The sequence below is a fragment of the Pyrgilauda ruficollis genome, unplaced genomic scaffold (genome assembly GCF_017590135.1).
Source record: "Pyrgilauda ruficollis isolate IOZ18807 unplaced genomic scaffold, ASM1759013v1 scaffold12, whole genome shotgun sequence".
Classification (NCBI taxonomy): Eukaryota; Metazoa; Chordata; class Aves; order Passeriformes; family Passeridae; genus Pyrgilauda; species Pyrgilauda ruficollis.
The window spans coordinates 18,942,146-18,960,852 of NW_024510321.1; the positions used below are offsets into that span (position 1 = coordinate 18,942,146).

General features: G+C 41.1%; 1 protein-coding gene across 1 annotated transcript in view; it reads left to right on the forward strand.

Annotated features, from left to right (window-relative positions):
* The window catches only part of FAM171A1 (family with sequence similarity 171 member A1), an 88,057-nt gene that overhangs the window by 31,597 nt on the left and 37,753 nt on the right, over positions 1-18,707 (forward strand). The window lies entirely within an intron of this gene.

Sequence of the window (18,707 nt, forward strand, 5' to 3'; positions counted from 1 at the left end):
TGGTAAAGTATGAGTTTATTGTGTGTGTGTTCAGTTTAAAAACAAAGGTTGATTAAATCTTAATATTGTGGTATATAAAACTTGAATAATCTCTGTTTATTAATAAACTCTCCTCACCAATGGCACTTCTGAATCTCTCAAAAATCAGGTATAATAAAAGCCAAAATACTGCAAAGGAAGCTTACCAGCCTGTAGAAGGTAGATATGATACATAATCCTATTCACACTTCTGGTGCTGTTGGCCTTGGAAGTATTGTCTATATGCTTGAACCTTAAAATGTTGCTTTTCTAGGTGCTCATTTTATAGTCTGTCAGCTGGACATGCATAGGGTATAGAACCAAACATCTGCCTGATAAATGGTCTTTATTTTCTGTATAGTCTCTTGTACTTCAAAGTAAAATTATTAGTGTTAAGAACTAACTATTTTCTTTCTGTATTAACCTTTGAACAATTTAGAACTAGTCTGTTAGATGTATAAAGGCAGAGCATTCAAAAATAGCCTAAATCTACACTCCAAATGTTGCTTGACTTTTTCTCCAAGGTATGCTGATGTCACAGGAGCCTTTGGAAGGATGGAACTATATGCAGACTACTCAGAAAACTACATTTTCTGGTCTTGCTAAAGCTTGCTTTCTGAAGTAGCTGAATGTGCAAGTGAGAGTCCTGCAGCTGTCCTTTGCAAAAACAGTGAGCATTCCAAATAAAACTATTGGAAAATTCTTGTTTAAAAGCTAGCAAACATTTTACTGTCCACAAGGAACATAATTAAACTGATTTTAAAAAATAAAAATAATCTCTAGACATTTAACTTCAGAGGAACCCACAAAAATTTTTGTAGGCAAGGCAGGATATAAAGAGCATCTATATCACATATTGCGTGTATAACATACATCTTGCATATATATCACACAATATCATTTAAGCATACTATTTTACCAATTTTCCCTTTGGATATTTTCAGGTACTGCTTTGTGTCTGATTGCTGATGTGTATAGATGTCCTCCACCACCGTTTATCTCTCCTGAGTGCCAAATCTTTTCCATTTGACTTTTCTTTTTTTTTTCCCATAAAGCAATGTGCAGATCATCTTCTAGCACTTACGTCGCTACTTAACCTATGGTTTGCTTAAGCGTTTGCAAGAGCCATGCTAGTGTTAGATGCCTTTCTGCTTGCAGCTTGCTCTGGTGTTATCTTGCAAGTGTCCCAGATGCTGAGTGCTGTCACACAGGCTATGCAAAAGCTTCAGGGGGAGAAGAGGTTCACCATGTGCTTTGCAGTTCTGGCTAGGGTGGGACCCAGATGGGTTACAGCTATTTCAAAATTCATCTTGTGGAGAACAAGCTGCAGAAGCCAGAGGGATGGCATACTCCTAGGTGTCCTTCCAGCATGGGACTGGGATCTGTTGGAGCAGTGGGTAGATCCCAGAGCCATGGTGTTTCCCTGGGTCCTATTGCACAAGACTGGAGTCACTGTTTTGCACAGCTCGGGTGGTTACGGGGCACACTGTTCGATATTCCTTCCCCTGCCCCCAAAACCCTGCTGCTGGTTTTGATGCTTGCAGGGTGTGAAGTCAGTGCTGCTGTGAGTCACTGTGTGCCTCTAGGCAATGGATGTAATAGTCCTGCAAGCCCTGAGCAGCATCACAGCACAATGTGTGGGTAGGCAAGTGTTTGTATCTCTTAGCTTGTCTTGACTGCTGTGACAGGAGAAGGCAGTGTCTGCAATTCTTTGGTCTCCCTCCCCACCTCATTTCCTTGCCAGGTGGTGGGCTGAGGGTGGTGTCTGTGGGAGGGAAGAGGCAGAAGTGACCCATATGTTGGTGCTGGAGTGGAGCTGCCCTGGTCCTGTGACCTGGCTCCATGACAGCCGTGTACAGCCCTTGGACTGAAGTCTCTCGGCACACAGCAGTGATGTACTTACTCTGAAAATCAAAGGGAGTGGCTTTAAATACTCAACTTCTCTTCTTTTTCCTCCCTTCCCCTGCCCAACACCCCCATATCCAGGGGGAGATGATACTTCACATGTACAAAGCCCACATGCATAGGAGGATCTTAAACCTGAACATCCAGCTGCTGTAATAAATAAAATGTAGCAAATGATCACAAAGAGAAAGGAGAAGTGGGAGTCAAACGGCCAGGGTATTCTGGTCCAAAGCAGATGTTGTCAGTATCTGGGGTGGATGTGCTGGAAGGGGAGTGAATCTTGGATGATGTCAATGAAGTGTGCAGGCCCAGGGCTGGGGGATGGGCAGCTTCCCCAGCAGAGCTCCTGGCTGTTGGCAGGAATACAGCTGTGTGCTTCCCTTGCTGCCTTACACCTCCATCCCAGAGACCCTGGCGTATCAGGAGAGTGCAGCGATGGCTGTATCAGCGAGCAGGGTCTGTGACACCATGTAGGTGTTAGTCTTTTACTGCTGCACCAAGGAAAAGTTTTCTCTGCATTTTGCTTTTCTGAACACTTTGGGGTAACTTTTGAGGTCTGTCCAAGTAAGAGCAAATAGCATGAGTCAGTCAAGAGCTGACAGGAATTACTGGAATGTGATAAGGACTTAAAAAGGAAGGAGAGTCTGGTGTTCAGGGAGAAAAACCCATTTACAGGTTTTTTTCTAAACTTCAGGAACATGAAGGGACAACATCTGTGGACCTGTGACTTTTGTGTAAGCATCTCTCCTCACTATAGTCCCTGTTGCAGTGAATGGAGACTAACCACCTCTTACCCTGGCTGGCAGATGTGGCAGGTAACCAGGCAGGTGCCCAGCTGTGTGCCTCTGGTGTTAAGGTCCCTTTACTGCTCTTTCCAGCTCAGTCCAAAGGCCTTTCCTTCCCCAAGGATAAAATTCACTCATCTTTTTTTTATTTAATAGGAAGTGAAAGTCCCACTGAACGTGATACGTTTTGTCGATTCTCTGCAAGCTAAAAAACTGTTAGAATAAATTTATTTGTAGGCTTTCATTAAACTCATACAAAAGTTGGATACTGCTCTCTCTTAATTGTATTTTTCACTCTGTTATTGTACTACTTTTCTATTTCTAAGTTCAGAGCTCCTTTTCCTAAATAGAGTCCGTGACTGTTTCCTAAGAACCCTAAACCCACTGCCATCTTAATAGACTTCCTTCATCATTTGAAGCGGTGTCAGTCCAAAGTCCCCCAGGACCTCCCAGCTAGCACCAGCACTGCTAGCAGCAGGGGACATGCTCCTGTTCCTTTGCAGGTCAGGAGAGCGGCCAAGGCTCTCGCCTTGTTCAGAACGAGACACGCAGCAGCAGACAGCAGGAGAGAGAGCGAGAGAGAGCGAGCGCGGACTACAGCTGGTGCGAACCCCAGTTTATTGAATCCACCTCAGGGGAGCCAACAGCTGAAGACCCCGAACTGGGGTCGTGCAGGGGATTTTAAGGGGAGCGGAAACAGGGAAACAGAGTTGGTCTCCAGCCCAATGGGAGCACAGGGGGGAGTTGGGAAAGGTAGATTGACACCAAAGGGAAACTAATAGGGACAACCTTGGGGAGGGGCCCTGGCCCCTGAACCAGTCACTCGACACCCTGAATAGAAGGTTCTGGAGAAGAAGGGAAGGGTTGGGAAGGGAAGAGTGACCGGGGCGGGATTTGAGGAAAGATACAATGGTGGCCACGGTAGCAGTGGGGAAGGTAGGGTGAATGACAGCTTCAGGGAGGGAGGGGAGAACCAGGGCAGAGCATTACAACAGAGAGGGGAACAGAACAATCCAATATACAACTCAATACAATAAAAGCATATAAAAATGCAACACAACAATCATTCACCAGTATTTATTAACCTTTTTGCTTTTATGGCTCCTAATTAAAATATATTTAAAAATCCACTATATGTATAACTGTGGCAAACCTCATGATTTGCTCTTTTTCATGTGTTATTTGTGACTCTTGATGTAATCTCTAGGTTCAAGGGCCTTTTCTGGAGCCTGAAAAAAACTGCCATGGGAGGGGGAAAACCAAAACAGACTGGCAGGTGATTGCTTTCTTCAAAAGGGAGTAGTCAAGTCCTATCTGTTAACTGTTGCAATTGAGTCACAGGCAAGAGCAGTTGGGGCTGCCCACACAAAATGGCAGAAGATGTTGCTTTTGTGTGAGTCTGCTGGAACCCGCATCCTCACCCTGGAGGAAGGAGCTCCAGGACTCTGCTGTACCAAGGGGCCTTCTGCCTGCTCTGACCTTCACGGTCATATCTTGTTTCAGGTATTCAACATATTTTGCTTTAGGGATTCTTGTAACTCTGGGTTTGGTTGATTTGGCAAAAAGGTTTGGTAACTTCACAACTGAGCTGTTACAGTTGCTGAAATCCATGGGCCTGCTGTCACTGCAAGTGATCTGAAAAGGATACACATTTTCAGAAGGATGATTTTGGGGAGCAACATAGCAAGGGCTGTAATGAAGCTGTAGAAAATGAAAACTCATATTTCAAAAAGTAATTTTAAATTCTCTGTATGTTTTGTAAAATGAGCTTCTGAGGCCTGTTTTCCTCTGCATGTTGATACAGTCTCATGTGAAACTTGGAAGGGTTTGTCCTAAACTGTTGTAGAGAGAGCCAAAGTAAAGTACATGTGTTTCGTTGTTTTGTTTTTTAAACTCCGGCAGGTGTGCTACTTAAATATATTTGCTACCACTGCTACTTAAATAAAATGAAGTTTAAACAAGACATATTGTTCCAGTATAAATCAATTTATTTCATGTTATTACAGTAATTGCATTTAACAAAACTTTCTCTGCTTTTCTTTTTAAAAAAAAAAGTATATTAGTGAGTGATGGAGTCTTGGAACATGAGGACAGCAGGATGAAGGTAGCTAAATATGAAGTAAGGTGTTTCACAAGCAGTTCTGAAAATTAATAGCTGAGGGTCTAAATATATCATCTTAACCAAGTTATTTCAGCAGTACATCATCAAGCCAGAGAGATGGCAGATTTTAAGCCAAGTGAGTCTTTATCACAAGAGCAGAAAGTAGCCCAGACCAGGATTCCTGGGGGAGACCCTCAGGCTTGAGCACATTCTTACGCTGCTCCAGGGACCCAGGCTGGGGAGATGCTGTGCAATGGCTTTGCCTGACAGAGAGGATTCCTGCCTGGAGTGCAACTGCCTTTAAACAGACCCTTTCTGCACATGATGTAGCCTGGGCAGCAGAAACAGGAGAGCTGTCAAGGTGAAAGCCTCATCTTCAGAGTCCAGGCTTTGTTACTGCTAATGTAACAGGCAGTTCCCGGACATTTTACCAGAAAACCCCTCTGATTTGTGGAAAAGGATAGGCATGGTGCAAAAGTAGCTTATGGCCTGCAGAGCCATCTGCTTCTACCACTCTCTGTGTTGACAGCAAGTTTAGCACTGCATCCCTAAGTGGATCATGAAATCTCACCCATTCTGCTTCACAGTTACCTTTTTGATTTTCTAAAAGTCCCTTCTACCAAGAGAATTGGAGCAGTGGCTCTCAAAAACCTCTTTGGCTGAGGTTCCTAGTTAAAAAGAGATTTTAAGAAATTCCACCCACTTCACTGCAGTTTTAGCATGGCAGTAACAAAAATTAGTTTCTAATCCAAACTCCAAGGTAGGCAGCAGTGTTTTATATATAGAACACTCATTGAAAAGAGTATGAAATGTATTTTGCCTGGCTTTGGTATTACAGCTAACATAAGAATCATCATGTTTTAAAGGAGTAGCTACACTCTATATGTCACTGTGCTTAGCTCAGCTGTTACCTTGCTGTTACATGCTGTTTGAGACCCAAGCATTTTGAGCTCCATGTGAATGTAGCTGCAAAATAATTTCAGCCTAATTTTAATATTCATTTAATGGCTAGAAAGATGAAGTTTAAGTGCAAATATTAATTAGCTGGTAATAATTCCTATTTGCTTCAATTTTTATTTATTTAGCTACCAGTTCAGATGGGAGTATCTGATTGAATGGTCCAAAGCTGAAATTAAAGTCCTTCTTGTTCACCTTGAACATCTTAGCGTTAGAGTAACTCCACCATTTCTGAGAGAAACTTGAGTCTGCAGATAAGCTGTTTTAAGTTGCCATTTAAGACAATTGCATTTTACATAATTTTGTTTCTCATACATTGCATCCACATGTGTGTGGGTACAGGACATTAATGTGTCTGTAGAATTTTATTGTAGCTACATAGAAGTATCACTATTTTTCTGTGGTATTTGTTGCTGATCCTGTACTAGAGCAGTGGACCCAAAGTCCTTTTGTCTTTATAAACATCAAAGGCAACTGGTTTTGTCATCCTTGCAGTAGACCCCTGGTTCCTTCAGGATGGGTGCTGTGGGGTTTCCTAACCTCTCCACTTTCTGTGCACTTTAAAGGGGTGCACATTGTGCTTGGCCAGCTGATGGCTGGAACTCTCCCTTGTGCTGTTATGGTAGCACAAGGCTGGCTGGGAATTCAGGCTGGCTTTGAGCAGTAATAGCAATCTACTGTCCTTTTTCCTCTTCCTTTTAGTAATTTTGCAACCTCAAGAGAGCAAGTGACCACTTGTGTTGTTAGACCTGTTGTTGAAATAAATAAATCAGCCTTCCTGTATAACTGTGTGCTGCAGATTGGGAGTGTATATACATACACACGTCCTTTGAGTTATGTGGGCTGGGGTTTTTTTTCAGAGTCTTAGTGTGAAGAGGGGCAAAAAAAGTAAAGAGCAATTTTGATTTAGAACATATGCTCAGCATTGTATTACTTTTGTATTGTGGAATGTTAATTTCCAAAATCTCAGGACATGTTGAAATGATGTGAACTTTATAGTAATTTAGAGAAGTGAATGTCAAAATAAGACATAACTTGAAGTGACATTGAATATGTTGCTAAAAATTGATATTTATAGATTTCCTACAGCTGTTAAATTTGAGAAGGAAAGATGAGGAATTTGTCTCTATTTTACACGTTTACTAGAAGGTTAGCACTATGGTATTACTCACTGGAATTGTATTTATGACTAAGTATGGTAGAATATGTTTTAAATTTATTGGGTTAGTTCCTTTAAAGTAATGATTAGCTGTTGAATACTGTAATTTTTCTCAGCAGCTCCTTTGTAAATGTGAGAACAGAATAAATTACAAATGAACAAAGAGGAGATATCCCTGCATGAAGTACATGTTTTCTTAACTTCAAGAAGGTATCTGTAAACTTGGTTTCTGAATGGATTTTAGGAAGTGATAACAACTGGTACTGTCAAGGAAACTTGTAAGTCAATACTGTCATTTTTAGTGTGATTAGATATACCTTGTGTTTTCAGTTTAACTTAGCATACATGTGTATGTGCATAACATACATAAATATTGTATCTGTTAATTGTAGACTCTATAAGGTTGGAAAAGTCTTCTAAGATCATCAAGTCCAATCATTAAATGAGCACTGCCATGTTCATCAGAAAACCACATTGCCAAGTGCTAAAACTATATTCATTCTGGGCACAATGTATAATAGAGCAAATTTTACTCTTTTAGGAGTTGATTATTGGTCTTATGTATCTCCTTTTTCATTTGCATCCCAGCAAATTTCCCAGCACATCCTGATAAAGCAATGTCTGTGTGTAAGTGTAGCATCTGTATGGTTTGGGTATTTAGAAAGGCCTTCCTCCTGCTTCTTCTGTAAGCATTATTTGCACTCAGTAGATCACTTTCCAGACATACAGCTGTTTGTTTAAACCAGTATAATAATAGATTATAATGCTTGCTTAATGCATAGACTAAGTAGCCTACAAAATATTCATGGTGCTGTCTGTGCCAAGGAAGCAGAGCACGCCACTGGAGTGTTTTCAGTTGTAAATATCTGCTTGTCAGTGGGAAAGTAGCCACATTTGTCCAGCTGAACCAACTGAAAACACCAGCAACCCTGTGTGATGGTGTAACTTCTAAGTAGATGTCTGTTTTGTAACACAAATATAAGAAACAGATGAGGTAAAATGAAAGAATTTGAGAGATTCTTTGCTGAGAGAAAGAACTTGAGCAGAGTGCTGTTTACAGCTATAAATATCTAGAATGGGCTCATGCCAGAGTAAAAGCAGTAAGTCTTTTATGTTGTCAAATGGACAAACTAATAAATAATGTCAGTTTGCCAGAATCTTATATGCTCTGACTGGGCTCTTTTAGGTAGGCACATGTTTATGTCAAGTTTACTTATTTGAAGATACATTTAACATTACGTGGGATTTTTGGTTTAGCAGAATGATAAAAAATATACCAAAATCACAATGCCAATGTAATTTGTACTTTGTTAATATGAACTACATTAACAACAATAATAATTCAGTCACTACACCAATATGTGGTACATGTTCTTGGTCTCTGTAATATGCTCATCATCATGATGCTGGCCATCACCAGCTGCTGAGAAGGAATACATGGGTTGAAACCAGCCCACAACTGTCTTTGATTTTATTTAATGTTGCCAAATGTTCAATTCTCACATGTTTTGCTGGTCTGAGCCTTCCCTGTGCTAGTCTGGGAGACGTTCTCACTTTTTTAATTAACTTGGAGAAATATTTGATCCACTCAGTGGTGGTGTAATCAATTGATTCACTCCAATGACATAGCTGTTCATCTAACACAAAGGCCACCCTCGGGTGCCAGTTGAGATACAGTCAGCCCTGTTTGCAGCAGCTGTGGTCAGTCCCACCGTGCATTATTTCCTGAGCTTCAGGGCACATGGCTCTTGCCCATCTCCTCTCAGCCTTCCTCTGCCATTTATTGGCCAGTGACAGCATTTTACATCAAGATCGATCTCTAAATAGCACAGATAATTCACTGATCTGTTTGATCAGCTATGATTCGTTGTTTTTTATCATTTTGATTTGTGAACCCCAGGAGTCCTTCAGCAGAGTGTTATGTCTTTCAGACACCCCCCCTTAGATAAGCAATTATATATACTACCTAAACAAACAGGCTACTCACAAGTACTCGCCCATTCCCAAAGCCTGGTTTGTGGACCTCCAAACCTTCATTTCTAGCTACAGTGGTAATCACGTGACTGTGATAAGCAGCTATGGAAATCAGAGCTGCAAAGTAACCAAGAAATACAAAAGTATTCTCCAGTGCTCTTCCCATCTTGGAAGGCAAGATAAGGTGTGTGAGCAGCATGCCAAACCCTCATCGTCACATTGTGGTTTTTATATACAGTGAGTCTAAGAAAGATGAATGTTGCCAGTGTAACTATACCTTTCCATTCTGATTGTGAATTTGTGGAAGAGCCAATAACTTCTGATCTACATAATTGACTTACAGGCCAGAGGAATAGAAAGTAATTTTTCAAAATTCACAGTTTCAATCTGATTAAAATTATTTTTCTCATGAAATCATGATGGCCCTTAAAAATAATTCTCTGCCAAGAATTTAGATCACCATGGCTATTACAGTAATTTAAACTGACGCAAGTTTTGGTTGCTGAGTCAGTTATGTATGCTCTGCACATATATGCAGTCATCATAGCTGAAGTATAGACAGTAAAGCAGCCTGGTTCAAAAATATTAATTGAAAAATTAATTGACTTGGCTTCTTCTCTGTGACTGAGATTGGATGAAAGAGAAAACAAAGTGTAGTGTTGAGTGGCCATGTATTAAGCTGGGGTTGCTTTACAGTGTTAGGATAAAGGGAACTGTAACGGGTCCTATTTTAGTTAAAGTTTTTATTCATTATCTAGAAGAATACCTAGATCACAGGTTAATTAAGTTTTTAAACTATTCCAAATGAGGAAATAGAAATACTATTTTGAACAGAAAAATCTCAAAAACTTGAAAATAAAAAATTTTGGAGGATAGGAACATTTCAATATAGACAAGTTGGGTGGCATTTAATCTTGGTGCTATTGTGACAGAAGTCACAGGAAGTGTCATGTAGCGATGTTAATAAAAAGAAGCTTTTTAGGGTTGGGAGGAAACAACAGTAACCTCCTCCATCCACCCAGTGCAAATACCAACTGACTGTAGAGGTTTTTGGGTGTTCAAGAGCTGTTGTAAACACTCTGTAATGCCTGTGCAAAAATCCTTACTGCTCCACACCAACCCTTTCCTGGCATTGTCACAAGCATCCTGTAGTTATGGAGCCAGGAGATTTTACTGCTGTGGTGCCAATATGCAGCAGTAGAGGTTGGGAAGTTATTGGAGAATCAGTATGGGATTTGGAATCAATGCATAATCAAGATTTACTAGAACTGTACATGCCAAATATTGACCTTAAGCTTGCCTAGGTCAGGAGATGGGCAGGTACTCTGCCAAAGGGGTGCAACAGAGCTGACTGAAATGCCTGTGAACCAGCAGGGGTGGTCCCAAAACCTTGCTTTTCCTCTGCCAGTGTTGCACTTGGCCACTACTCTCCACCCCCACACCTGCCTGTTCTGCTGATTTTGGCACGTGGGGCTGCGTTGCTTCAGCAGTTCAGCCTGATAACCTGGCATTGAGCCACTCTGTTTGTTAGGCTGGTGCAGTGGTGAGTTAGTAAATGCAACCAAAGCTGCAGCAGGTCCAAGGAGAAGTGAGGTAGCCCAAGAGAAGGAGCAAGAGTCCACAGCCAGGCCAAAGAGGTGGGAAGGGAAGGGTTGTTCCTGAGTTTCCTGTGGAGTAGCTGAACAGGAGTGCTGCACTCCTCTCACTCTGCAGAGCTCTCTGCTCAGGCTGGCTGGGTTGGAGGATTGAGATGGTTACCATGTGTAGCTTCACCTACAATTTAATTTTCCTGTCTGCCAGCTGGGGATAACCTCTTCAAGGAATTAAGCGATTCTAAATCGACTGCAAAGTTATTTGAAGAAAGGGTACGTGCAAGTGCCTAGATAAAATTTCAGCGCAACAGTTCACCTCTGTGCGTGCATGAGCTTACGTCAGTGGATTACTGAGATGAAAGTGGAAGTTTGCACTGCAGGCTGCAGTGGGAATGTAGAGCCCCTTGAGATGGGTTTGTTTGAATTGTTACAGTGGTTTGTTTAAAAACAAACAACCCTAGTAAAAATAACCTCTTCCAAAGTGATATCTAGCTTTGCTTTCACAACAGGCTTTGGAAATTAGAGATGAAACCTAAGATTAAAGCTGCTTGAAAATGAGGGGGGGGAAAAAGTGCATGTCTCCTCACTACCCCATTGAGCATACATTGGATTTCTTGAATATGGAATACATCTGCTTTAAACTACTTTCATCAGGTGCATACTTTATTAATAGACTTAGGATAAAGTTGTTCTGAGAAAATGTAACACATACCTTTGTGGCTCAGCAAATCCAAGATTTCCCTTTCTACCCTCCCCCAAACTAGACTGATGGTGCAGTAGGTATAAAGTTGGCTTAAAACCCCAAACGGCTGAGCTTGGTGTGGTGTTATCCTCAGAGCTGATGTCACAAAATCAGCTGGGGGCTTGAGTCAGTGGAGAACTCTAATGCTGAGCAACTGGAAAATGTCAGTGCATTAACTTCTCATTCCATATTGATCCCCAAACAGTTTCAAAGAACTCTATTACAAAAAAAAAAAAAAAAAGAAAAGAAAAAAAAAAGAGGGGTTTAAGTAGGCATTACTTTTTCATGTCTTGTAAAGAATACATTATGTGTGTGGCAAACTAGAGCTTTGAAACTCAACTTCCATCTGCACTCCACGACAGTATTTTATTTAATACCATGTCTGAGAGACAAGGTTTGGAAATGAAATTAGTTTGTGCCATGCACAGTTCCTGTAGAGATCAAAGGCAGACCTGTTAATGCAACTATTGCTATTCATGAGTTTCATAGCTGTGTGAGTTTCAAGTTAATTATAAATGCTTGTTTAATCACTTAACAATAGGGTATCGGAGTCTCATCTGGGCATAATGCATATGGCTCCCACTTTTTTTAATTAAAGCAAATTCCTACCTTTTTTCCCAAGAAATTAATTTTGATGGTAATGCTCTAGGCTCTAGCAGGTCAGGATATGCAAATCTTCTTTTACATGTTGGACTGTTGCATGATGGATGTCTTTATTTTATTATCCCGTAACTGTCCCTCCCTCCCCTTTGAATACAGGGGTTGTGTAGTAGCCTGATTTTCATTGTATGTGCCATAAATTGCTCTAGTTGATATAGTAGAATTCTTTTTGTGACGTGTTACTAAAAATTGTGTGCATTATCCCTAGGACATAATGCATTGTGAGATTAATGTATTTATCATTTTAGTTTATGAACACTTTGTTTAATGGATTTTAAACCTGAAAAGGTAAGTAGGGCACCTGTCTGACCTTCGTATTGCAGACAACTTTGCTGTATTTGAAGACTGAGGATTAAGACTAATTATTTTAGTTAAGATAAACGATTTCAATCCCCTGGAAATTAAATTCTTGTGCACTAGGGGAAGCAGCCACAGTGCCAGCAATGCCTGAGGCACTTGGAGCAGCAAGGATTGTTAGATGAGAAAAAATATGGATGAATCAACTTGAGCTGCAGAGAAGGGTGAAAAAGCCTCTAGGTCTACCCGGGTGTAGCTTCCTCCACAATCCTGGATCCTGATTATCTGCAGAGGTGAGGTGAGCAGAGTGCTCTGATCAAGCATCATGGGGGGGCTTCTCTGTGTTAGCCAAGAGTGTAATATGCAGTTCTCATTGCCCTCTGCTGTTTCTGAGGAAGAGCAAGAGAGAGGAATAAAAGAAAAAGTCAGAAATCCATCAGTTGTGCATGTGAGAAAGAAAGTTCCTGCTTGACTTCTGCGGTGTGGGGTTAATTATAGTCATCACACTGCAAGTACTCAGTGTGTGGAGGACCCTACTGATAGTCATCCCCTTGACCTCTAAGGTACAAAGTGTTCAGCAAATTCAGATTGCAGTGCTAAAAAGAAGCGCCCCAAGCAACCCCTTGGGCTGGCTTCATGAATATTCTAGAATCAAACATTAGTTCTCTTAACTCTTTTGTAAGCCTTAATTAAACACCTAGAACTAAAATTAAAGTGTTAATCCCATTGTTTTCTCACAGCCTAAGTTAGTCTACTATCTAGAAAGCTGTTCTCTTGTTGCCAAGAAATGACACCTGAATTTGCTTAGGTTCAGTGTACAGCTGTTGGCTGTCACTGTCAGCAATACTAAAGGTCCTCAGCTGACTTGGTCTTTTGCAGTTCCATTGTTACGCACATTGTTACGGCCAGTCCCAAGGCTGCTTCACTGTCCCCTAGGTTTTTATGTGTCTCTTCTCTGAGCCCCTCTGCTTTCTAAATCCCTTCAGAATCTGGGTCTGAGAACCAATCTGTGTTGTGTAGTCCTTACAGGATTTCTGACTAGTGGAGTAAGGAACTTTCTTCTTGATGCCAGGGAGAGCAGCAGCCTTGGTATCATTCTCCAATCGCTGAACAGGCACTGAGCAGACCTGTGTCACATCATTTGCATGATTGGGTTCACTGGAAATTAGTGCTGGACACTCAGCCCAGCTGAAACCTGAGTCACCTGTGGTGGAGGGGAGAGTTGTGTAGCACTATTGATTTTCCTGTAATCAGGAAAATCAGGAGGGTCAGAGTCAGTTCTGAATAGAGGATGTCATCATCTTCACTATGAATCTTGTTCAAGCATATGTAGTTTGCTATTTGAGGTGCTACTTGAGAACTTAGTTTCAGCTGACAACATCAGTGAAGAGCAGAGTCTTTGTGCTTGTGGAGGGATGTTACAGCCACATTTTCTTTTCTTCATACAAACTTAGTCTGCTGCTGTTTTGAAGTGTGATTGTCAGTAGAGCCTTCTTGATGCAGCACATTAGGAAGATACAGTATGTAAATGCTAGATTTGGCATCTGTGGCTAAAGCATGGGGAACACTCCTTTTTCTAGGAAAACGTTTTCCTTTAGATAAATGAAAATCCTATTGTTTGGCTGAGGATTGACCTCACACATGGGCAAAAGGTTAAGAGACAGAAAGGCTTATCCATTTGGCACGTAGGATTCAAAGCTAGGCATGTTGCCAGTAAGCTCAATCAGAGCAGAGGACACAGTTTTACATAAAGTTCATAATGCTTTTTTTAAATGAGCAGGAAACTTTCTTTTTCTAATCAAAGCCTAGATAATTTAAAAATCGCTTTCTTTGGTAATATCCTGACATTGTCCATGGATAAGGGATCCCCAAAGGAAAAGCTAAGTGATCGCAGCTGCCTGTGTCAGCCAGTTCCCAAAAGAGATCATCTGTCCAGCAGACGTCAGTGGGAGTCTGCCTGACAGAGGGGTGTGTGCACAGAAACCAAATTGCAGGCTTGGGATCTAAATAGGATTGTGATCTTTGATTTTCAATCTTTGTCATAACTTTTCTCTGTTTGTTCCAGTATGTGTAATCTGACAGTTTGCCTTTGCTCAGGTCGCTCAGGATTTTATTTTCTGTGTTATATTACTGACTTAAAAGAAACCAAAACAACAACCGAACAAACAAACAAAGCCCCAAACCACATAAAACCAGTGCTTTTCACTTTTCAAGAGTTCAGTTACAGAAGACAGCAGTGATGACAGCAGTTCTGAAGGAAACCATTCCCAAACTGAGAGTTCTCAGCAATGTAAAGAGCAGTTGTGAGTATAAGAAGGGGTTACAAGTGAAGAAATGGTTTTTTTAAGGTTAATTGTATTTCAGGAGAGGCAGTAGGGCTATAGAGCAGATGGCACAGGAAGGATTGCTCAGAGAAAGTTTAAACTTAGTAAAATCTCAAAAATCAGATTAAGAAGACAGATGGTATTCTGGATTGGAATGCTACCATTTAGGGATTTTTTTGGTCTTTTTTTCACTTTCCCAAATTATAACCTTGAAGATGCTGGAGTTTTTTATACAGTTTACAATAAATTTAGTACTAGAAAATTGGGAGGGTGCTGCACTTAAGCAGCTGTTTTCACAATAACTAGTAGTTTTGGTTTGCAATCATTTGAAGAATGTTCTTCATTTGAAGAACAAGTAGGAGGTTTAGTGTTTAAAAGAAGACAAAGGACTATAAGAGAACAGATTTACACTAAACCTGCTTGAGCATACCTATACATCAGCCTTGATCTTTTTGTGGAATTTACCCCTGTATTTGCATGTTTTATTTGCTCTTTTCTCAGTTACATTCTTTTCCCACTTTGCTTTGGGATACTTGAAGCACAGTTGAAGTTTTGCACTATTTAACATCTGCAGATGGCCCATTCCTGCCTGCTCTTCTAGACAGGGAGACCACAGCTGCCCTGGGTGAGTTCCTCAGCCCGGGGTCTATCACCTGAGCAATTTCTGCTTTGCTCTTAAATGAGGAAGCATCAGCACTCTTCACCCTTATGTCCCATTCCTCCACGATCTCACTAGTAGCACAGAACAAAGCTCCTCCAGAACTTCGAAATACTCCTACTGTACATACAACAGTGTGAGAATGAAGCAGGCTTGTCTTCCCTTTAGCAGTTCATCTTTTGCACTGCTTTCAGTTCCCTGCCTTCGTCTGCAGCTGTGCTTCTTCTCTGAGTCCATGTGTCTTTAATTCTGTGTGAGCTCCTTGCTGTGGTAGGCTGCAAAACTCAGGAATAATGTACCTGCTTTATACCCACTGTTTGCTGAAAGTTCCAACTAAAAAGTTTGCCAGATATTTTAAATACTTAGTTTAAAGTCAGCTTTAAAAAAAAAAAAAAGTAAACAGCTTCTAATTTATTTCATCCAGTATACATAGTCTTTCAATCTAAGACTTTCCTATTAATCTGAGATCACACTGATCTTGTGTCACTTGTTGTCCTTACTCTGCTGTCTTATTTCCCTTCTCCAGTTCCCCTGATCCTCAAGAAGTGCCTGAATATATCCTAGCAATTCTGAAACTTACTGTCTCTTTTTATAGGTTGTTCTCATCACGTCACTGTTTGAGAGGATGTTTTCTTCAACAATTTCTTTCCAGTTTTAAGCTTTAGATCGTTCAGTTGCTGTGGAAATTACAGTGATAACGTAGGTTTGGTGTTCGTGACTTCACTGCTGCATTAGATAAGAAAAAGGAGCTGTCGCGTGGGAGAGGGCCCTGAATTAAGCAAGTTGTATACATTTCACATGTTTGTCAGGGAAGATAACACATGAAAAGGAATTAGGATTGTTCAGTCTGCTAGGGTTTTCTCTATCTGCTCAGGAAAAAACATGTTAAATATCAAAAAGGAGAAAACAAGCCCAGTGTGTGATCTAGGGACTGTGTGGTTTGGAACAGCAGTTCCAGTCTGCTGCCTTTCAGGACATCAGTATTCTGTCTTGGGTGATTGCCTTTGTCATTTCTGTTTAGAAGAAGGATTTTGGAAGCCCCTGTCCTTCCTTATCAGAAAGAGAGAGGGATGCAGAAAGAGAGTAGTATGCGGACAGAAACCCATACATAGCTACGGAGTGGGAGATAAAGACATTTCCTATTGGAGATACCCATGGCTAGCTCTCTGACATGGGAAGAGAAAGATGGATTTGTGAATACAGGAAAATGTAATTATTTTTTTCTCATTATCAATTTTAGTAGTAATGTCTTTCTAGAATTTTGAATGTATATAAGGAATTAAATTTATATGATCCTTCTGTTGTTTTCTTACCCTTTCCTTAATTAGTATTTAATATTCCAGAGCTCCCTGGTTCCTTATATGTGGTTGTTTTTGGAGACGGCTGAACTTCCATGTTACTGAAATTGCTAACAGCAATGTTTAGCTTGTCCTGTTCTCTTGCTTTTTCTTTAATGCACTACCCATTATTAACTTCATCTGTTCTTGCATTCTTTGCTAGGAAATTCAAAGTGGGAAATGCAAAGAGCGCAGCTGTCTGGCTTTGGATCCACTTTGAAAATTAAAACTTACACTGTTTGTTGACCTCATGTTTGTAAATACATGAATATATATGTTTTCCTTCATTAATCAATGTGGCTGCCTTTCGCATACACAAGATTTCACAAGTTGCTTGATAGTCAAGGCAAGGTTTCTAAGGAGGCACTCTGTACTGGACACCAGAGTATGTAGACACTGCTCTTCAATGTACATTGCTTCCTTTGACTACTAAATGCAAAACTGGGAAGAAGTCCAGAATCTTTAATAGCTGGAATATATTTCATGCTGATCCCATCTAAATTGGCACCCTCCATTGCCAAGTTCTAAAGCAATGGCTGCGATGATGATGAATTTCTCTAATGGGGTTTTTGTTCAGGGCTGCTTGATATTGGTGTTTTCAGTACTGTAGGATTCAGAGAGAAGGTCTCTGCTGATGAAAGGGCCCAAGATATTGATCTTTCTGGCTGAAATGCCCTTAGGACAGATGTGCTGGTGCTTTTGTATTAGGTCCTCATGTCCTTTTAAACTTCTAGGTTGTTACAGTGTGTTTCTCCCCTTACTCAGTGGTGTCATTTCGCTATTGAAACTCACCACAAAGATTCTGTTAGATTCTGTGTTTTCTTCTTGGTGTCATGTCTTGCTGGCTCAGGGCTTAAACCAAAATAAGTTCTTTAAGTCATTAGTAATAGAACAGAGCTGTACCACCAGTACTGTTCTGTAGAAATCTGTAATGTTTTTAAATATATATGAACGGGAGATAATGCCCTCTTTCCTGGACATCACATGCAGAAATGTTTACGCATGGAGTGGGAGGAGAGGATCTTGCTTGTGAGAGGCTGAAGCTTCCTGACACAAAAAGGAAGTTTGCAAAACACCATATACTACCTTAGGGAATGGAGTAAGCTGAGATAGGGAACTTCATGCAAGAACAACAGAATTTCCAGATATTGGGATGGGAATGAGAGAAAGGGGAGAGTTGGAGAGAAAAGAGGGAGGGAGGTGTTCATTTAAGAGGAAGAGGCAACTGGAAGTGAAAAGAACCCAAGGAATGTCTTGGTGGAAGCAGTTGATCATGCTGGGTCTTTTCAACACAGCATTGCATTTAAGTCATGGTTATTGCAGAAAGGCAACAGCTGCTGCTTTAGAGCATGAGGCAATTGAACTATTGTAGGCACAGAAAAATAATCATAGATACAGAAGAATGCCTTCCAGAGGGACTGTCTTGCACAAGCCACTCCATTTTATGTAATAAAAGCCCAGTGACACAATGCATGGTTTAGTCATAGGAGTGCCCCGAGTGGACAAATATTGTACATCTGGAAGCATTTAAACTAGTAATTATTTTCTGGAAAAATGGCAAATTACTCAAGAAAAATGTAGTCCATTGTGTTGGCTTCAGACTGCATATCTGCAGGATGTATGATTCTCCTGACTGCCTTAATCATCACTTCTTTACTTTTCACCATTACTGTGTGGGGACAGGTGATACAGTAGTGTCAAGGCTGCTGCTGTCACTGCTAGCTCTCTGCATCCCACCTGGTTGTCCTGTGCTTTGAGGACATGGACATGATCCTGTGGGAGTTCTCCGCCTTGGTTAGACATCACCAGGGAAGTCCTGTGCCAGCTGGGGCACTTTCTCCCACCAGAGCTGAAAATATCCCACTGTAGCACAGCCTGCTCTATTGCCCACTTTCTTCCTTGGCTTCCATCACAGCAGATTTCCTCCATTTCATAGCTGCGCAGAGAGAATTGCTTTGGGAAGGAGTGAGGAGCATACCCCACATTCCCTCTCCCCACTGCTGCTGGAGAAGGCTGGCTGGAGCAGAGGCACAGCAAGGCAGGGACCTTACAGAGAGTTTCCATGCCCTGCTGTCTGTGACTAACACAGGATGTTTGATAGCACACATTTAGAATTGCCATAGTACAGCAGTACTCTGTGATTGACATGTTGCCCCTCAAAGGGAGTGTTGCCTGCCCTGGAGATGTGCTGCCCAGCT